The sequence below is a fragment of the Oncorhynchus nerka genome, linkage group LG9a, assembly GCF_034236695.1.
Source record: "Oncorhynchus nerka isolate Pitt River linkage group LG9a, Oner_Uvic_2.0, whole genome shotgun sequence".
Classification (NCBI taxonomy): Eukaryota; Metazoa; Chordata; class Actinopteri; order Salmoniformes; family Salmonidae; genus Oncorhynchus; species Oncorhynchus nerka.
The window spans coordinates 57,708,896-57,731,667 of NC_088404.1; positions in this window are offsets into that span (position 1 = coordinate 57,708,896).

The window sequence follows — 22,772 nt, forward strand, 5'->3', positions numbered from 1 at the left end:
CCAGGAAATGCACAGGATTTCTGAGGCTACGTTTTCCATGATCGCCTTATATGGCTGTGAATGCGACAGGAATGAACGGACTCTTTCTCTTGTTTCCCCAAGGTCTCTGCAGCATTGTGACGTATTTGTAGGCATATCATTGGAAGATTGACCATAAGAGACTACAATTGCCAAGTGTCCCTCTTGGTGTCTGCGTGGCATTTGGTGCGCAAAAATCAAGTCCCAGTATTTTTCCATTCAAATCTCAGAACAAAGCAGGGTACAAGGACGGTGCTTTCAATGGAGAGAAATATGACAAACCACCTTCAGGATTGATTCAAACAACGTTTTCCATGTTTCAGTCGATATTATGGAGTTAATTCGGAAAAAAGTTTGACATGTAGGTGACTGAATTTTCGGTTAGTTTCGGTAGGCAAATGCATAGTAACAAAAGGGAACGATGTGTCCTACACAAGAATCTTTCAGGAAAAACTGGACATCTGCTATGTAACTGAGAGTCTCCTCATTGAAACATCTGAAGTTCTTCAAAGGTAAATTATTTTATTTGATTCATTGGCTGGTTTTTGTGAATATGTTGCGTGCTAAATGCTAACGCTAAATGCTAAGCTAGCTATCACCACTCTTACACAAATTAGTGATTTTCTCTGGTTCTAAAGCATATTTTGAAAATCTGAGACGACAGGATTGTTAAGAAAAGGATAAGCTTGAGAACAGGCATATTTATTTCATTTCATTTGCGATTTTTAGAAATCGCTAACGTTGCGTTATGGTAATGAGCTTGAGGCTGTAGTTACGCTACCGCATACGGGTTTGGGCGGACTATGAGGTTACCACAAAATCCGGGAAGGGGCCAGTTGAGTAGAACTGACTATTATCTATGTATAAATGGATGAGAGAGCTTCCTACTGTCTAAGCTATGTTTTTGATGTAAATTGAGAAGAGTGTGGGGCCTAGGATCGAGCCTTGGGGTACTCCCTTGTTGACAAGCAGTGGCTGAGACATCAGACGTTCTGATTTTATACACTGCACTCTCTGAGAGAGGTATTTAGCACACCAGGCCAAATTAAAGCTACAATTGTTGTGAATCCAGTCAACATGTCAGATTTCAAAAAGACTTTTCGGCGAAAGCAAACAATGCTATTATCTAAGGATAGCACCATAGTAAACAAAGAGAGAAAAGCATATTTCAACCGTGCGACAGGCGCGACACAAAACTCAGAAATAGAAATATAATTCATGCCTTACCTTTGACGAGCTTCTTTTGTTGGAACTCCAATATGTCCCATAAACATCACAAATGGTCCTTTTGTTCAATTAATTCCGTCGATATATATACAAAATGTCAATTTATTTGATGCGTTTGATCCAGAAAAAACGGTTCCAACTTGCGCAACGTGACTACAAAATATCTCAAAAGTTACCTGTAAACTTTGCCAAAACATTTCAAACTACTTTTGTAATGCAACTTTAGGTATTTTTTTAAGTAAATAATCAATAAAATTGAAGACGGGATGATCTGTGTTCAATACAGGTGGAAAACAAACTGTAGCATGCTTTCTGGTCACGTGCCTCTATCTAACAGTACACTTCAAGTTAACCTCGTTCATGATGCCCGTACTCCTTCATTACACAAAGGAAAAACCTCAACAAATTTCTAAAGGCTGGTGACATCCAGTGGAAGCGGTAGTAACTGCAGAAGGTCCCTTAGAAATTCAGATTCCCAATGAAACCTCATTGAAAAGAGAGTGACGTCAAAAAAAAAAATCGGAATGGTTTGTCCTCGGCGTTTTGCCTGCTAAATAAGTTCTGTTATAGTCACAGACATGATTCAAACAGTTTTAGAAACTTCAGAGGGTTCCTATCCAAATCGACCAATAATATGCAATTATTCTGGGGATGAGTAGCAGGCAGTTGAATTTGGGCATGCATTTCATCCGGACGTGAAAATACTGCCCCTGTCACCAAGAGGTTAAGCAAGCCCCAGTTTAGGTAACCTAGCAAAACAAATTCAGACTTAGTGTAACGGGCCAGGAGAAAGCTTAAGGCAGGTAGGGTACAGGCCGGTGATGATGGAGGACGGTAGCACCCATTAACAGTCAACAAAGAGCTATTTTAAAGTTTAATGCTTAAAACCAGCAAATCAAATTGTTTTTGCACAGACTTAGTGGAGACAACAGAGCACTGAAGGTGATCCTTGGTAAAGATTGCCACTCTCCCACCTTTGGAAGATATGTCTTGACGAAAAAGGTTATAACCAGAAAGTTTAACTTCCGTATTCAAAACACTCATCCCTAACCACGTCTCAGCAATGACCAACACATCTGGATTGGAGCTGTGAACCCACACTTTCAAATGATCAGTTTTAAGGTAATAAGCTTCTCGTGCTAACGTGCAGAAACGCCAGGCTTTTACGAAAGCAGAAATCACTGAAGCAGACATCAGAGCACAAGCCAGAATTGTAGCTAGCAATAGTAGATGGGTCGGGTGTACATGCACATTTTCAGATATCATCAGAAGTAATACAATTGGGGCACGGCAGAGGACAAGGAAAGCTCTGCAGTGTTGATTTATGAAATTTGAATGTGCAATATATGGCAACAAGATCATATTGTACAGCAATTTCATCAGGTAACATGAATACAAAGTCTGGGAGAGGTGGTTAGAATAGGATGGGAGGCCAAAGTCTGTGTAACCGATAGAGAGTCAGTCCCAAGTGTGGGAACAAACAGTCTGTCCCACAGTTGAGTAAACAAGCAAGTTCACAGTCAACAAAGCACTCAGGAATCATAAGGCAAATATTATAAAGCACAAGAAAAAATATAATGACTTGGGGCTAGCCATTGTAAATTCAGAGTCACTCGCCCCAACAGTGCGTGTGTGCTGGAGGCGAGCGAAAGCTTGGGAGAGAGGGGGGAGTATGGCGGGGGTACCTGTACTAGACAGAGTTGTCCTGTGGCTGTTGTGTTTTGGAGATTGTGAGGAGGACATCTTCTGATGTGATCAAAGCGACAATATTGTATCTTATTGAGATAATTTACAGTTGAAGTGTCCTGGCTGCATATCAGTTCAAAATAGAGATGAATCCAGGGGTTACTCTATTGTAATGTCCTCTGCACCGATGAAGGGGGCTTCAAAGGCCTCTGTATTTTGGTGGGGCAGGCTGTGAAACTCTCCTGCCATTGTTGGGCTCAAGGACTTTGACACCTTTCACTTTACAACTCAGTGCTCATTGATCTGATATGCTCTGTCCTAGCAAGCATGGTAGCCTTAACTTAGCATTCCAGCCTTATAAAGTAAAATGTGTAATTGTAATGTATTTTTTCTTCTTGGCTTTAAAAGTAGCTTCAGACTAAACATTACTCATTCAGTTCCAGGCTGGAATGTTGTTTTCCGGTTTCTTGTGCTTTTTTTGGTTGTTGGTTTGCTAGAGCATTTGCTGTATAGACCTTGGAAATAAGAACCTTTGGTAGTAGATATCCTTCCAGGTAATTTAGTCCAAAATCACGTTGTAGGTTTGAAGTTTTCATTTGGAGTGAATGTTATGTTGTGGAGGGTAGAATTCGGTATGTGTCCTTGTGGAAAATCAAGTTCATCTAACTCTAAATCTATCTTTTTGTAAAAACATGCTGAAAAATGTGGGAGTCCATCTGTTCATGATATCTCTCTTTCTCTCAAGACCCCTCTCAAAACCCTTTTACTCAGTACTTTGTTGAAGCACCTTTAACAGCAATTACAGCCTCAAGTCTTCTTGGGTATGCACTAACTCATATCAAATGTATTTATAAATCCCTTCGTACATCAGCTAATATCTCAAAGTGCTGCACAGAAACCCAGCCTACAACCCCAAACAGCAAGCAATGCAGGTGTAGAAGCACGGGGCTAGGAAAAACTCCCTAGAAAGGCCAGAACCTAAGAAGAAACCTAGAGAGGAACCAGGCTATGAGGGGTGGCCAGTCTTCTTCTGGCTGTGCTGGGTGGAGATTATAACAGAACATGGCCAAGATGTTCAAATGTTCATAGATGACCAGCAGGGTCAAATAATAATAATCAATGTGGTTGTCGAGGGTGCAACATTTCACAGCCGATCATTCAGAGTATCTCTACCGCTCCTGCTGTCTCTAGCGAGTTGAAAACAGCAGGTCTGTGACAGGTAGCATGTCTGGTGAACAGGTCAGGGTTCCATAGCCGCAGGAAGAACAGTTGAAACTGGAGCAGCACCATGGCCAGGTGGACTACAAGCTCGGCACACCTGTACCTGGGCAGTTTCTCCCATTCTTCTCTGCAGATCCTCTCAAGCTCTGTCAGGTTGGATGGGGAGCGTTGCTCCACAACTATTTTCAGGTCTTTCCAGAGATGTTTGATCAGGTTCAAGTCTGGGCTCTGGCTGGGCCACTCAAGAACATCCAGAGACTTGTCCTAAAGCCACACCTGCGTTGTCTTGGCTGTGTGCTTAGCACCTTGTCCTGTTGGAAGATGAACTTTCACCCCAGTCTGAAGTCCGAAGCACTCTGAAGCAGGTTTTCATAAAGAATATCTCTGTACGCTGCTCTGTTCATCTTTGACGTGATATAGACAGGTGTGTGCCTTTCCAAATCATGTCCAATCAATTTAATTTACCACAGGTGGACTCCAATCAAGTTGTAGAAACATCTCAAGGATGATCAACACAAAAATTATGCACCTGAGCTCATTTTCAAGTTCTAATACTTATGTAAATAAGGTATATATACTCTGTATATGTATATATGTTCTGTATATATATATTTGTTTACATCCCTGTTAGTGATCATTTCTCCTTTGCAAAGATAATCCATCCACCTAACAGGTGTGGCATATCAAGAAGCTGATTAAACAGCATGATCATTACACAGGTGTACCTTGTGCATTCTGACTACAGGAATGTCCACCAGAGCTGTTGCCAGAGAATTTTATGTTAATTTCTCTACCATAAGCCGCCTCCAACTTAGTTTTAGAGAATTTGTCAGTATATCCAACCGGTCTCACAACCAGAGACCACCGCTGATCAAGTGTATGTCATTGTGTGGGCGAGCGTTTTGCTGATGTCAACGTGGTGAACGCAGTGCCCCATTGTGGTGGTGGGGTTATGATATGCATAAGCTATGGACAACGAACACAATAAAATGTTATCAATGGAGTAAAGTACTGAAGTAAAACTACTTGAAAGTACTACTTATTTTATTTTTAGGGGCTATCTATACTTTTACTTCACCACATTCCTAAAAGAAATGGGTACTTTTTACTCCATACATTTTCCCTGACACTCAAAAGTACTTGTTTCATTTTGAATGCTTAGCAGGACAGGAAAATGGTCTAATTCCCACACTTATCAAGAGAACATAATTGGTCATCTCTACTGCCTCTGATCTGATGGACTCACTAAACACATGCTTCGTTGGTAAATGTACGTTGGTGGAAAAATTACCCAATTGTCTTACTTGAGTAAAAGTAAAGATACCTTAAAAGAAAATTACTCAAGTAAGTGAAAGTCACCCAGTAAAATTCTACTTGAGTAAAAGTCTAAAGGTATTTGGTTTTTAAGGTATCTGTACAACTGATGCATATCCGTATTTTATTTTAGTATTTTTGGGGGTAATATATTTTTTTAGGGGGTGGATCAGCTTTAATATTGCAGATTGATTGTTGCTTCCATCAATGTAATTGTCTACATCGTTTCCAATTCCCCATATATTTTTGGGGTAAATATATCAATCTATACACACACACGCACGCACGCACGCACGCACGCACGCACGCACGCACGCACGCACGCACGCACACACACACACACACACACACACACACACACACACACACACACACACATAAATGTAAATACATATATACACATACACTTTTTTTTAATATGCCTTCCTTTATTATTCCCTGCAAACCCTTTCACCCCTCCCCCAATTGTAGTAAACTAATCAACAATAACACTTATACTTCTACTTCCAGCTCATACATACTATACACATTTTACATACATATCTATTTTACATATTAGGTATATTAGGTTTGTTTTTAGTCCTGGCCTTCTTCTATTTCTGATGTCTATTTCTGATGTCCATCCAGTTTGATTTCTATTTGCCATATATTTGTGCTATTTCACAAAAGTTCTGAACCTATAAACATTTTTCAAACCCTGTATGTTTTACATTGGTTAGCTTGTCGTTATTAGTCCCACCCCTCAGCTCCATTCGACCCGTCCCATCTATTTCTTAACATCATCCATATTGAATTTATATTTGCAATATATTTTTCAACTTCTGCTTCACAAAAGTACTGAACCTTTCTATTCTCATGGTTTCTCCAGATTGTACATTTTAAAGACATTTTTTTGGTGAAATAATTATTATATTATTGATCGATTGACTATGAGTTTTGAAATCATCCACTATTGCTATCTGCAGCGTTAGTTCTAGGTAAATGTTGCAATCCTTCAGCCATTCCTGGACCTGTGACCAAAAACGAGCTACATATGGACAGTACCAAAACAAATGATCTAATGACACTGCCTCCTTGCAGCAAAATCTGCAGAGCTGGGAAGATTGTATCCCCCATATATATATAACATTCCAATGGTTACAAGAATTTTGCATAATAATTTAAATTGAAAAATTCTAAGTTTTGCATCTGGCGTCATTTTGCGTGTCAATTCATAAACCATGTACCATGGAATCGATAGATCAAAAATCTCTTCCCAACTATTTTGCAATTTATATGGCACAGCTGTCAATGTTTTGGTCCTTAAATGAAACTGGTATATATTTTTACTTGTCACAATTTTCCAAGGACCAACAGACAGGTTCCTTCTGGTTTCCCCTTTCCAGTTGCCTCTTCCATTTTTGTGGTAATGCTGCAAATGTTGGTTGTAATTTTGGGTAGAGCAGACATTTCCATATGCTGTGATAGCTTCACGTGTGACATAACTCCACCAGTCCGATGTATGAGATAATTTACAAAGGTTTACCTTTTCTTTTAAATGTTATCGAAAAAGAATGTTTTTTTATAAATTATTTGAGTTTAACCACAATATTTGTTGTATTCTTTTTTCTGCATTTAAGGTGGATTAAACTGAAATTGCAACCAACTTTCTATGGCTTGTTTAAAAAATATATATATTTTGAACAATATGATATAACACTATTTTGAACAATATGATTTTGTTTTGAAATAACTGAAAGATAAAGGTTGTAATTGGAATAAAGTAATTGGAAAAATGCCATTATTAATTTAATCATGGGGTGAGACATACTTATTAATTTACTAGAGAACCATTTCAGATTTAAGTATAACTTTTGTATGACTGATGCCTTTAGTGAGAGGTCTAAAGCTTGAATATTTAATCATATTCTGCCCTCCAAATTCATATTCATTATATAAATAGGCCCTTTAAATTTGTCTGACTTGCCATTCCAAATAAAATGTAATATATTTTTGCTCTTGAAATTTAGTAGCAGGTCGTTAGGTGTAAGCAAAACCATAAGCAAATAGGTATACTGTGATATGACTAAAGAGTTAATCAGGGTGATTTTTCCACAAATAGACAGGTATATTCCTTTCTATGGTTGCAAGATCTTATCTTTTTTTGCTAACTTTCTATTAAGACGTCTTTCATTCAGGATATGTATACCGAGTATGTCCTCATCCCCGTCAGACCATAATATTGGTAAAATTTGAATTTTTGTGATCCAATACACTTATCATAATTTGTTTTTAATCCAGAGACCTAGAGATCCTCTATGAGGCCGTGGAGGGATTCTTATTGTGGATTTAAAGGAAAAGATGAATCATCAGCGTGCAATGACAACTTGATTTTTAATCCATGGATTTCTAATCCCTTAATATTAATATTGGATCTAATTTTAACAGCTAACATTTAGATAGCAATAATAAATAGATATGTCGATAGTGGACAATCTTGTTTAACTTCTCTTGACAGTTTAAAACATTCCGTTAACCCATTTTTATAAGAGATTCTCTAAAATTGAAATACTCCAGTCATACTTTTATTTCACTAGGCAAGTCAGTTAAGAACAAATACTTATGTTCAATGATAGCCTAGGAAAGGTGGTTAACTGCCTGTTCAGGGGCAGAATGACAGATTTGTACTATGTCAGCTTGGGGATTTGAACTTGCAAACTTTCAGTTAGTAGTCCAATGCTCTAACCACTAGGCTACCCTGCCACCACTTCATCAAAAGCCTTTTCAATGTCAGCTATGAAAGACCGGCCTGGTTTCCTTGATATTTCATAGTGTAAAATACAAAATAAAACATATGCTTAAAGTACCTTTCAAAATATAGTTCGGTGAATCATGTGTGACTCCATCATTTGTAACAAGTTTCAGTGGCTAGCTTATAGAGACATAACCCAAGAGACTTGCAGATGTAATTGCTGCAAAAGGTGGTGCTTCAAAGTATTGACTTTTGAGGGGGTGAATAGTTATGCACGCTCAAGTTTTCAGTTTTTTTGTCTAATTTATTGTTTGTTTCACAATAGGAGAGTTCCTCTGTCCAGTGTCTGTGTTCTTTTGCCCATCTTAATCTTTTATTTTTATTGGCCAGTCTGAGATATGGCTTTTTCTTTGCAACTCTGCCTATAAGTCCAGCATCCCGGAGTCGCCTCTTCACTGTTGACATTGAGACTGGTTTATTGCGGGTACTATTTAATGAAGCTGCCAGTTGAGGACTTGTGAGGCATCTATTTCTCAGTCTAGACACTCTAATGTACTTGTCCTCTTCCTCAGTTGTGCACCGGGGCCTCCCACTCATCTTTCTATTCTGGTTAGAGCCAGTTTGCGCTGTTCTGTGAAGGGACTAGTAGACAGCGTTGTACGAGATCTTCAGTTTCTTGGCAATTTTTCACATGGAATAGCCTTCATTTCTCAGAACAAGAATAAACTGACGAGTTTCAGAAGAAAGTCTTTATTTCTGGCCATTTAGAGCCTGTAATCGAACCCACAAATACTCATGATCCAGATATTCAACTAGTCTCAAGAAGAGCGGTTTTACTGCTTCTTTAATCAGAACAACAGTTTTCAGCTGTGCTAACATAATTGCAAAGGGTTTTCTAATGATCAATTAGCCCTTTTAAATGATAAACTTGGATTAGCTAACACAATGTGCCATTGGAACACCGGAGTGATGGCTGCTGATAACGGGCCTCTGTACGTCTATGTAGATATTCCATAAAAAGTCTGCCATTTCCAGCTACAATAGTCATTTACAACATTAGCTATGTCTACACTGTATTTCGGATCCATTTGATGTTATTTTAAAGGACAAAAAAACAAGGGCATTTCTAAGTGACCCCAATGTTTTGAACGTTAGTGTGTGTTTACGGTCCAATAACATATTTAAAATCATCCCTCTACCTTGATGATCTGTTTGGACAAAATGCACATTTTAATATCATCACCCCTTTTGCCATTGGGAGAAATATAATTCGCCCCTCAGTCCTTTTTCCACAAAACTTCATCTAAAATGGTTTAATGAGTTTCCTGTGAACAGTAGATATTATATTCCTTCTCTTTTAGCCAGGTAAATACTGATCATCTTTTGTAATTATCTGCCAAGCCATTACACTTATAACTGGCTATACTTATTTCACCAATTACCATAATGAGACACAAGTTTCAATTATATTTATCATAATACTGTAAATGTTTGTAAACTTACCATTAAAAAGTAACATGACGATTGAGTGTCTGCATAGCTGTACCATGATATTTGCATTGCTACTAAGTAAACCACCTTCTAAAAACCCTCCACATTTTCCCAGTCATGTGAAAACCATAGATTAGGGCATAATTCATTTATTTCAATTGACTGATTTCTTTAAATGAACTGTAACTCAGTCAAATCTTAGAAATGGTTGCATGTTGCATTTATATGTTTGTTTATACTGTATATTGTTGCTTATCCAATTTGAGGGGAATCACTCATTTGTTAGATGCAAGAGCTATCTAAATGTCTAAATGGTTTCTGTTGCCTGAGTCTCTTTGTCTTCCCTGCATTTCACTGACTCATAGCCGCATCTGTGTTTTAGATGGAAATATGGCAAAAGAATTTCATTAGTTGCACCCTCATATTTCTCTCCCTCCCTCCGTTCGGTCCTCTCCTCTCCATCCCTCCTCACCATCTCTCCCCACACTGCAGCTCCTCTTTCTACCTTGCTCTGTTCCAGCCCCCCCCTCCCTCTCCATCTCCCGCTCCATCTCTTTTGCTCTCCCTCTATCTTCCTCTCTCGCCCTCTATCTTCCAGCCTCTCTGAATGTTACTGTAGGTACACCCTGTGTATGTGAGTGTGTGTGTTCGTGTGGGTTGTTGTGTGAATTGCATGTGCCTGTGTATACAATGGAGGCACCTTTATAAAGTGCTCCAGATTCGGATATCTGAAACCTCCCAGCTTCCTCTGCTTCTCTCAGCCATCTCCTTCTGCATATTTCCCACGTTTTTAAGAATCTGATTTTTCCCCGTCGGCATTTCCTTCGATGGCATCCTCAATCCTTTCCCCGGCATCTTGGATTTAATAAGTGGCCCTGTGGAATGAACCAGGCAATTTTGGAATTCTCTTCACAGTTCTGGTAAGAGCTTACTTTTCATAATATATTGACAGATGCAAGCAGAGCATATCATGGGATGCAGGGCTGATCAATGTACCGGAACAATATCTCTATTTAGGACAGGGAGAGAGAGGAAGATGGAGAAGGAGAAAAAGAGGTAGGGCTAAAGAGGGGGAGAGGACTAGGGAAAATCTGTGTTGCTACAGTGGTGTGATTCATTCTGTTAGGGCTGGGTAAAAAAATGCTACCCTGAGAGTTGCTATCTGATATCGATCTTGTGTTATTTTCAGCCCCAGTCCCTCCGAGACAACTTTACATGCTCTGCCTGTCAAGGACAGCATTAGTTGTGCGATAAGTAGCAGGTAGCTGTTTTGCAATGTTGTTAAATTAAATCTCATTAAGGTAACATCAGTGGTTGCTGTAAAAAATATTATGTTTATAGTGTGTTTATGCGTATGTGTGCATATGTGTTTGCACAAGCATATTTCGACGCGTGCATGTGTTTGCGTGTTTGCTTTCTCTCTCAAGGTGTGGTAGTGAAATTTATTGCCTGGACATTTGGCTTGTAACAAAGTTATCCTCCTTCCTATGGACTCTCCTGCTGAGGTGGCAGATATACCAGCTGTCGTCTATCTTTGATTTGTCTGCTCTCCAGACGGTGATGCTTGACAGGTGCTTTGACCTCACAAAAGATTAGCATGGCCAGCATCTTGGGCCACCATAGGCTATAGGCTATTGTCTGTCTGTGTTAGAATACCACAACAGATACTGTAGTAATTATTCATTTATTAATGGTATTATGTCGTTCATTGAAAATCTGATTCAAAATATAGACCTATTAAGCCACTGATTCTGCAGATGACTCACAATGAACTGTAGTTTGTAGGTTAATGGTATTAGGAAATTTAATATTTATTGCCAGGGAATACATTCTGTTCAGCTGGAGAATGGGATCGAAGGTATAGAACGGCAAATGTTACTGCTGCTGTTGTGAAAATAGAGTGAAAACATGCTGCTTGAATGGCTTTTAGGCAGACCTACATCTTTGGAGACATATATTTTGTTGGGGGTCGCCTTACAGTACACATATATCCCTGCGGTCAAAAGAAAACATGTTAGAGATTGATAGAGGAGGCCTTGCATATAGTGAACATCTGACTGGTTTTCCTGTAAAGAACATCAATATTTATCACATTTCCCATTCCAGGGGAGAAACCACAATAACACACTGTAGGCTGGAAAAACAATAAAAGATCAATCATATTACCTTGCCCTGGGCAGAGTTAGTTTCCATCCCTATTTAATTTCATTTTTTTTATCTGCACTCAGGCGGGGTTGGTTGGGTTGCATATTGAAAGTACCAATGGCCACATGCTATGTATTTTCTCGTCAGACATACGACTGACAACGACTGACTCTATTCTTAGTAAAAAGCAGAATGTCATTCACATCCTTTAACCTCTTCCAGCTACCCCCTACTTTTTTCAATTTCCGCCTGAAGACATACCCAAATCTAACTGACAGTAGCTCAGGCACAGAACCAAGCATATACATATTCTTGGTACCATGAGAAAGAAAACACTCTGAAGTTTGTGCAAATCTGAATTGAATGTAGGAGAATATAACACAATAGATCTGGTTTAGATAATACAAAACCATACGTTTTTTATTTTTATTGTTGTATCATCATCTTTAAAATGAACAAGATAAAACAAACATTCAGATAGGATGATGGGGATAATTTCAGTGACAAACATAAGAGGGCAACAATACTTTTTCAAAGTTTCAGAATGATAACTTCCAAAATGAGTGTGCTACATGACATTTATCATGAAGTCACCCTGGTGTCCCACACAAGTAGCCCAAATGTACCCAAGTGGCCAAATTGGTGAAGGTATACATTTTGCAACAAATAACTATATACAAAATGGTATTCTACCCCCCCCCCCAAAAAAAAAAAAAATATATATGGGGAAAAAATTATGAAGAAAAAAATATATCCATTTACAAAATAACATGGGTAACTATTTACACACTTTCAATATTTGGAAGACCCTCAGTCCTCTATCAAATCAAATTTATTTATATAGCCCTTCGTACATCAGCTAATATCTCAAAGTGCTGTACAGAAACGCAGCCTAAAACCCCAAACAGCAAGCAATGCAGGTGTAGAAGCACGGTGGCTAGGAAAGACTCCCTAGGGAGGCCAAAACCTAGGAAGAAACCTAGAGAGGAACCCGGCTATGAGGGATGGCCAGTCCTCTTCTGGCTGTGCCGGGTGGAGATTATAACAGAACATGGCCGAGATTTTCAAACGTTCATAGATGACCAGCAGGGTCAAAGAATAATGATCACAGTAGTTGTAGAGGATGCAACAGGACAGCACCTCAAGAGTAAATATGAACCCTTTAGGGTTCCATAGCCGCAGGCGGAAAAGTTGAAACTTGAACAGCAGCAAGGCCAGGTGGACTGGGGACAGCAAGGCCAGGTGGACTGGGGACAGCAAGGAGTCATCATGCCATGTAGTCCTGATATATGGTCCTAGGGCTCAAGTCCTCCGAGAGAGAGAAAGAGAGAATTAGAGAGAGCTTAAATTCACTTAAATTCACACAGGACACCGGATAAGACAGAATAAGACTCCAGATACAACCAACTGACCCTAGCCCCACGACACATAAACTACTGCAGCATAAATACTGGAGGCTGAGACAGGAGGGGTCAGGAGACACTGTGGTCCCATCCGATGAGACCCCCGGAGAGGGCCAAATAGGTAGGATATAACCCCACCCACTTTGCCAAAGCTCTACACAATATTGTGCTGCTGATGCCAGGTGCCATAGCAGTCTCTTTCTGCTGTAAAGTGAGTATCAACAGGTGTAATAAACATATATATATATAGAGTACAGGGAACATAAGGTTGAATATATTATTATAGACCTGCTAGATCTACTGTCTCTTTTATATTATGACATTTCAGCTCGATCTACTGTCTCTATTATATTATTTTACATTACATTTAAGTCATTTAGCAGACGCTCTTATCCAGAGCGACTTACAAATTGGTGCTTTCACCTTATGACATCCAGTGGAACAGCCACTTTACAATAGTGCATCTAGGTCTTTTAAGGGGGGGGGGAGAAGGATTACTTTATCCTATCCTAGGTATTCCTTAAAGAGGTGGCAGACCAGCTAGATCTACTGTCTTTATTATATATTTATTATATATTATATTTCACTTTGGCCATTGGTGTGGGCCTGCCCTCCCCTCAACAGCCTCAAATAGGCTATTTCATGTGGGTTGGGGTGGGTCGGCAGACACACGCATCTCACATTTTATTGCATTATATTTTTATATATTGCTTCTAAAATAAAATAAAATCACAAATAATATTTTATATTATTAATTTCAAACAAGGGCATCAGCTCTGTTCAAAAAATATTCCTCCACTTGGGAATCGCTAAATGAATCGTCCTACAACAATATCTGTCTCACTTTTCTGATCAATTTCTTCTAAAATTGTGTGTACACCTGTATATCTAGACTTCAATTTAGCTTTCCCTGACTTAGTTGCCATACTGATAGATATATACAACAGCTGAATCTGCATGTTTACCAAACAATGCTGTGCGTAATATGCGTAGCTACTTCCGGTATAAAACTTCAATAGCGAATGACTCTCTTTATGCCCGAGTTTACTACATGGGTTGGTCTTGCAACACATAACCATTGCATATTGCCGTTTACCTCAGCTCATTGGCTATCTACCCAGCTAGATTTCAAGACGATCAGTGGTCATTGGGTTTAAAATACAGTCAATCAACGAAACTGTGGTCATATCATTGGTGGACAGTGATGTCATTACTTGTTGTCTTCAAATCGGTTTCTTTCAGTCAATACATCCCGCGAAATGGCCCATCAGGTTTGATTGTGTTACAAACAAACCAGTTGATTGCAATGAAACCAAACATGACTGGAAAAGTCACGTTTTGTGTGGGTATTTACCATCGAATGTGTCGTCAAAAATGGAATGTGACAGAATTCACGACACAAGCGGTTCACAAAATGATTGATTTTCACTGATTTTATCAAACAAAAGATCATTCATTGTGTAACAATGAGCATTGCGATTGCAAACAGACGAAGATCGTCAAAGGTAAATAATGTATTTTAATAATGCAGTTTGTGATTTTGTTAGCATGTGCTGGTTGAAATAGTTTTTTTTTATGGGGCTCTATCCTCAGATAATAACATTGTATTCTTTCGCAGTAAATCCTTTTTAAAATCTGACAATGCAGCTGGATTAGCACGATTCTAGGCTTTCGATACATGTGAGACACTTGTATTTTCATGAATATTTAATATGACTATTTATGTAGCGATCACCGTATGTTGTAGAATTTCAGCCCGCTACCGGGTTCCGTACCGGGTTCTTGTTACTTTCAACTCTTTCGTTGAAGGAAGTGAAGATGTTCAGGCCAACGCATGGTATAGCACCAATATGGTCTCATTAGAATATTTAAAAATAATGACATTTAACCAGCTTAGTTACTGTATGTTACCAATTAAGTACAATGGTAGTTTACAGTATATGTGACCTATGCTGACATAGGCAACATCTCTGCCTTATAACTCCAACGAATTATTTAGTAGTGATTGATATTCCCAAGCTGTACCTTGAGCTTTCACACCCACATTATGGGCATAGGTATTTCAACTGTGCGATTACAGTTGTACTTTTAAAAATACTTCTAAAATAAGTTGAAATTTTAAAATACTTTGTCTCCACACCTTGTTATTGGATATTGAACATTGCAGAACCACTTTTATTTAGTAAACGTAAGTTTACAATTTGAATTTAAAAACATAAAGACAAATGGCATGTACAAAATTGTGACTCGTTTCAGAAAACGAGGCGTATGTCATGCATGTCACTTTCACAGGAAAGGCTTTCGAACGTAAACTTTAAAAATAAAATCTAAATGCGTTTTCTTTGGGCAGAAATGCTTTCTGGAACATGTGAACTTTCATGTGCCTTAATAACAAACGTATATGCCATCTGTAAATACGAATACAATTGTCAAATTACAAGGCTAGCTGGTTTAGCCATATAGCACACTTCTGTCTATAACATGAGCTGTTCAATTTGTGTAGGTAATCCTCTCTAACGTAGCTTTTTTTAAAGATATCACGTAGTATATCTGCAAAAGTGTTGTTCTCCACTTTCTGGAGGACCGAGTTTTGAAATCAGTGGAATGCCTCGTATGAGTATGATAGCTAAGGAGATGGCAAAAATTCAGGCTTTTGATTGCAAATATGCAGAGGGAGTCAAAAAGAGAACACAGAAGGCTGTTGTATAAAACACCCACCTCCAGATTACATCTTCAATCTAAGGGCAACCATGGCATCCGTGACAGAGGGACATGCATCCATCCATGTATACGGGTAAGAGAGTCTAGCTAGTTATATTTTCAGATATTATACAATTCAAATTTGGTCAGAAAATCGTTTTCATAGCAAGTTAAAGCATACTGACAGCTAGCTAGCTAATGTTATGTATATGATCTGTGTAGTAATATTATTCATATCTCAGAGCCATTTGCATTGCTAGTTATGGCCTAATGTTAGCAAGCTACTTAAAACCTTTTGAAGCTAGGGGGGACTATTTTTATTTTAGGAAAAATAACGTTCCCAAAGTAAACTGCCTATTTCTAGGGACCAGATGCAGAAAACACTCTAAAGTTTCCAAAACTGTAAATATATTGTCTGTGAGTATAACAGAACTGATATTGCAGGCGAAATCCTGAGAAAAATCCAATCAGGAAGTGACCCTTATTTTGAAACCCCTGTCTTTCTATGCATCCCTATTGCCCATTGAAAGGGATATCAACCAGATTCCTTTTTCTACGTCTTCCCTAAGGTGTCTACAGCCTTTAGACGTAGTTTCACGCCTTTATGTTGAAGAATGAGCGTAAACGAACACATTGCGTAAGTGGCCAGCTGATGGCTCTCAGAGTGATTCTTGCGTAAAAGAGAGAAGTAGCCATTTTTCCTCCCGGTCCTACTGAAAAGCCAACTGTCCCGTTTTATATATTATCGAATAGATATATGAAAAACACCTTGAGGATTGATTATAAAAAAAGGTTTGTCATGTTTCTGTCGATATTATGGATATATTTTTTTTAATAATGATCTTGTGAGTTTATTTTCCTGTAATAATGAAGCAAAATAATAATGAGCAAAAGCGAAGACATTGTCAGCCACATGATATAGTTATTATTTGAATTGACTAGCCAGCTAACTTAACATTACCAAGCTAGCTAACAAGCTAGAAACTAACCAAAACATTGTTTGGAAAGTTTATTTTAGTTGTCATGATGTCATCCAGCCTGTAGTTTTTGTGTTTATACTTTTTCATAACGACAACGACAAGTTTGATGTTGGACGACAATAGAATGTTCATGATGTCACTGCGACAACTGTCGATAGAAGTAGTATAAACCAGGCTTTAATCTTGAAATCTTTGGTTGTTTATTAGTACATGGCCTCACATGTGAATCATTCAAGAGATGGGTCGGGCTAAGTCTTAAGAGGGTGTGAACGATGTTGACTGGGTGTAAAGAATAGCTCTCCAGTAGGTTTACCAAAATATTCATTGGCCATTTTCTCAAAAGTGAGGTTACAGTTTATCAACTTTCAAAGCATACACCACAACTGTACTGTATGGTACACCCTTTTGTAGCTCAGAGTCTCTACTTTTATCCAATGTAAAAAACACAATTTCAAATATATATTTTTTGCTACGTAAGACTGATTCGATCCAGTCGGTCACAATTATTGGCACCCCAGAATTAGTACTTGGATGCACAGCCTTTGGCCAAGATAACCGCGGACAAACAGTTTTTCAATTTCAATTTATTTGAGAACAAGTAGGGAACTATTTATTTGGCCGTCCGATTTGTTTGTACACAGGTCACTTCTGTTTTCTCCAAAGGAAAGTGATCACAAGGCTGCTTCTGTGGAGCACTCTTTTTCCTCCTTGACCATTCTCTCGTTTCACGTCAAACACCGGACTCTCATGGTGTTTTCTTTGAAGGACTATGTGGATTTTATCCTCCCAGTTAGACCTTAATTTGTTTGGCCCTTCTCTTTCAGACAGGTTTTTCACAAGGACTCTGTCTCCGGGGTGTAGCTCCTGACCAGGGACCTTCCTGTCGTGGCTAATGACTTTTCCCTGTTTCATCCCCTTTTGTGGCTTCATTTGCAGCGATGTTGTATGCCTCTTTCATTATCTCCTGCCAGTTTCTGACGTAGTTCTCATTGCTGCCTTTTGCGCCATTTACTTCCAGGATGAATAGCAGGTCGATGGGAGGCCTTGGGGACTTTCCGAACAGAAGATCGAAAGGAAAGTACCCTGTTGCCTCTGAGCATGTGCAATTGTAGCCATGCACTACCTTGGGAAGTGAGGTTTTCCAGTCTGCCTTTTCCTCTTCCGTCAAGGGTCCTCAACATTCTGAGCCGTGTTCTATTGAACCTTGCAACTTGACCGCTCCCTTCAGGGTGATAAGGGGTGGTGTCGAATCCACGCAGTTCTTTTAACCTTGTCAGCAGTTGGTTCTCAAATTATTTTCCCATGGTGTGAGGGATTTTGCTGGCGAAATCAAACTTCAGGGTCAAGTCGTTGAAGATCTTCTCAGCGACTGTTTTTGCTGCCTTGTTTTTGTCTCATTGACTGGATTCCAGGTTAGCTGACTCCTGACGCCAATTAGCTTATGGATAAGTCATTAGCCGAGCGGTTCACATACTTTTTACAACCTACACTGTGAATGTTTAAATTATGTATTCAATATAGACAAGAAAATACAATAATGTGTGTGTTATTAGTTTAAGCACACTATGTTTGTCTATTGTTGTTTCTTAGATGAAGATCAGTTCAAATTTGATGACCTTATTTATGCAGAAATCCAGGTATTTCCAAAGGGTTCACATACTTTTTCTTGCCAATGTTAGTCTTCTGCACTATTGCAGGGTCACTCAGGGTGATATGCATGTTCAGAGATGGGATACAACCAATGTTGTCATCATGTGCGAAGCCCTCACATTCTTCATGCAACGTCTCTCTCACTTTCTCTCCCTGTTCCTCTGTCAGGGGTCCACATTGACTGGAGGGTCCCACTTTGGTCCGTTGTTTTTCACTTTGATGCTGTTCTCTTTCTCTTTGCTGTGCTGACTCACTGGGGCTAGGTTGACTGTAGAACACTTGCAGAACACTGGCTTGGGAGTCAGCGGCGGCAGGATACAAAGCTTTCACTGTCTGTAGGTGGCCTAGGATGATGCGCTGGTTGAGTACGATGGGGTGGTTGGTGGTGTTCGCGATGGCAATAGTGACAAAGACTTTCTTCCCATAGGCTGTCTTAATCAGCCCCCCAGTCTCTTCCAAGCCATGGGGGAGAGGGTATAGTTCACTGGGTGTGAATAATATCTCTTGACCTTTGAACATGGCTCCTACATGTGTAGTTACACAGATAGTTATGACTTTGTTGGCAGACAGGAAGATCATCCTACGGCTTGTCTTCACGTTCCTCAGGAGTGCGGATGAGCTTCAACAACATCTTGGATGTCCTGGCTGTAAGAGAGAATGCAGCACTCACTGTTTGGATGGTGTCTGGGTCTGTGTTGTGACCGGTGCTGCGTGCCTTCACCACCTCCTCAATAATGTTAAATCTGACGATGGGGTTGTCCGATACAAGGATGGGAGCGGTGATGGCTTTGAAGGACTCGCTGCTCAGTTTGAACTGTACCTCAATCCAGCCAGTGAAGGGGATTTCATTCTGATTGGCTGCCAGTTCCGTCAGTATTCCGGTCCCCAACACCTCTTCCGTGGCTCGGAGGGTGGTGTGTGGGAGGCATTTCTTCCTCCAGGCATCGTTGATGATGCTGGCTTGAGCTCCAGTGTCCCACAGACCCTCTACTGTGATGTCATCAAGCTTGCAGCTGACTAAACATTGCTTTCCAATCAGATTGATGAGCTGTGTTGTGCAGTGGCCTCACATAGTTCTAATCAAATTATATTGGTCTCATACACATGGTTAGCAGATGTTATTGCGAGTGTAGCGAAATGCTTGTGTTCACATATAGACTGGGGATGGGAGCAGTTGTTGTGGATTTAGTGGTGAGTGGTGCGTTTAGTCTACCTGGTTGCTCTTGTAGTTGCTGTTTTTTGTGCTGGTGCTGTATTATCTTGTGGTTGGAGAGTCTGGCTCTAGGTGGGACACGGGGTTGGAGCTACTGTTGATCCCGTTTCAGCAGCCCATTCCCATTTCCCGTCATCTGCCTTGGCTTCCTGCAACCACTTGACATGTGGCCTGTCTCACTGCAGCAGAAACAGTGGTAGCACTGCTCACTTGTGTGTGCCTCTTGACACTCCACACAGCCCCGTGGTCTATGGCTTGTCTGTGTTGTAGGTCTTCCCCTGTGGGCTGAATAAGAGGTGTATCTCTCCCTGGTGATGGCTGAGTAGTGTACCTTAGTCCCTGTGATGGCTGAGTGGTGGCCTCCATCACTAGAGGAACAGGAACACCTTCCTCATCTTCCAGACGTCAGACCTCATCCCCCAGACGTCGGACCTCAGGTCTTCTATGAGCTGGTGGATTTCAGATGTGATCTGTGGACCCTGGGATTAACCTCTCTTTGACTTCGGTAGTGGCTCACTTGTCCTCGGCATCACTGGTCTGTATCCCTTCGCTTCTGCGGGACCTTGGGGTTGGCTGCTAATGTCAGTCTGGATCTCAAACGCGTGGACCCATCCCTGTGGCAGATTTCATCCTCTTCTTCGTCAGAAACAGTGATGTCATTCACCTGGAACTTTATGACATAACTTAGCAGTCCGGTTTTGATGAACGGCGAACTTTCGCTGGATCAGGTCATGGCGGTTGTCCTCATCATCCCTGACTGTGGACTCCCACAGTAGCTTCTCCTTCAGCTCAATGGCTCAGAAGAAGTTCTTGGCTTACTCTCGGGGCTCCTGTGACACATTCGTTAGTTTGTGATATAGGTCAGATGAGTGGTCTTCTTTATAATGCCCCTTTAGTATGGTTTTAGTATAGACAGCGTCAACCCACTTTTTATTTCCAGCATGTCACGGAGCTGAAGTCCAGGGCTCACTGCTCTAATCACGGCCTCAATTACCTCAGTCTCGGAGTGTCCCTTCCGGAGCCGAGCCTGGCCTCAATCTGATGGAGGAGATTGGTGTATGTCAGCCTGTCTCGCTGTCCCCCTTCTCCTATCTGTCCTTTATTTTGAACTCAGAGTATGACGTGCTGTGACCTGAGGTGCTGGGGTAGGATGTGGTGTGGTCTGTACCTCTGTTCCATGCCTGAAGGGTGTGGCCGTCTCACGGAGGCGTCTGATCTCTTCCTCCAATGCTCTGAGCTTTTCCTCCTTTTCCTCTCTGTTATAGGACAGGCTGTGTCTCGAGGTCAGCAATGCGGCTGTGATCAGGAACTATCGGTTTTGTTTCTCTACTCCTCTGATTTCTTGCATGAATGAGAGGACGTGTCTCAGGTCCTCACATGTCCTGTCTTCCTTCTCCTTTTCCCCAATGTCATTTATTGTCATTTCAATCACCCGGATAAGACTGTGTCTGGTTTTATTTGAATAACCCCCCCCCCCCCCCCTTGGCTTCCATGTGTTTGATGCCATTCCATTTGCTCCATTCCAGACATTATTATTAGCCATCCTCCCCTCAGCAGTGGCACTTCATCATGTATGTTGTCGATTTTTAGCTCTTTTTGTATTGATGATGTTGTTCTGATGCTTTCTCTAATGTTGATCCTAGGCACCAACATAAATACATTTATTTTTATTTATTTTGAAGATCTTGGCCTATTTTCTTCAACCCCACCACACTATACATTATGTGTAACATTTTGGCGAGCTAGCCTAGAGAAGATTCTACAAGCAAAGAAAGGTAGAACCATCTCATAAGAGAGTATTTCCCAACCTTGGTCCTCGAGTACCCCCAACAGTACACAGTTTTGTTGTAGCCCTTGACGAACACGCCTCATTCAACTCATTGTAAGCTTGATGATTAGTTGACAAGTTGAATCAAGTGTGCTTATCCAGGGTTACAATAAAAATGGGTACTGTTGGGGGTAATTGAGGACCAAACATACCACACAATTTAATTTAGTTTCCAAGTACTACCAGTGCCATGATTATTGAGAAAAATATTTGGGTTTATTCAATATGTAATGCATTAATGCATACATTATATATTATGAAAAAATGTGGGATATAACAATTGTGAGAAATGCAGTTTCTTTAGACATTCTCTTTAGACACACTATGCTTAACATGTTGTCAAAATAGCCCAAGGTGTCATACAGTATTGTCTGTGCCGTCTGTCATACAGTATTGTGAGTCATCAACAATGTGTCTGAGGATGTTCTGACTTCAAAATAGCTGGAAGGGTTCCAATTGTCATTACACTAGAATGTTTATTATCATTGTATATATGGCATATCAAATCTAGCACTTAGATTTAGTCATTTGCTATGAATATATTCAAGTTATTGGATTCTTAGCGCATATCCAAAGGTGTTTCAACCTTGAAAATAGCCTTCATTATGACATGACTCTAGGTCACTTGGTATTCTAATCAGGACAACACGACTTGAGATATGTTATCAGGCTGACTCGACACAGGTTATGAATAAGGTAGAGTGAAAGTGCACACAACCCAGCAAGCATGGATTGGCTTGTTGCTAAAGGGGGATCAGTTGCCATATTCACTTCCAGATAAGCCATGGAACTAGGCAAAGGAGCTGGGTTGTGTTTGGCCTCATTAAGGGCTATGCAGGATAACAGAAAGTATTAGCTTACTGGGTCGTTCCATTTGATTTCAATCACTTTTTGAACCCAACCCTTTTGATTTGAACAAAACTTTCTATATACACTGCTCAAAAAAATAAAGGGAACACTAAAATAAGACATCCTAGATCTGAATGAATGAAATATTCTTATTAAAAACTTTTTTCTTTACATAGTTGAATGTGCTGACAACAAAATCCCACAAAAATGATCAATGGAAATCAAATGTATCAAATCAAATCAAATCAAATCAAATCAAATTTATTTATATAGCCCTTCGTACATCAGCTGATATCTCAAAGTGCTGTACAGAAAC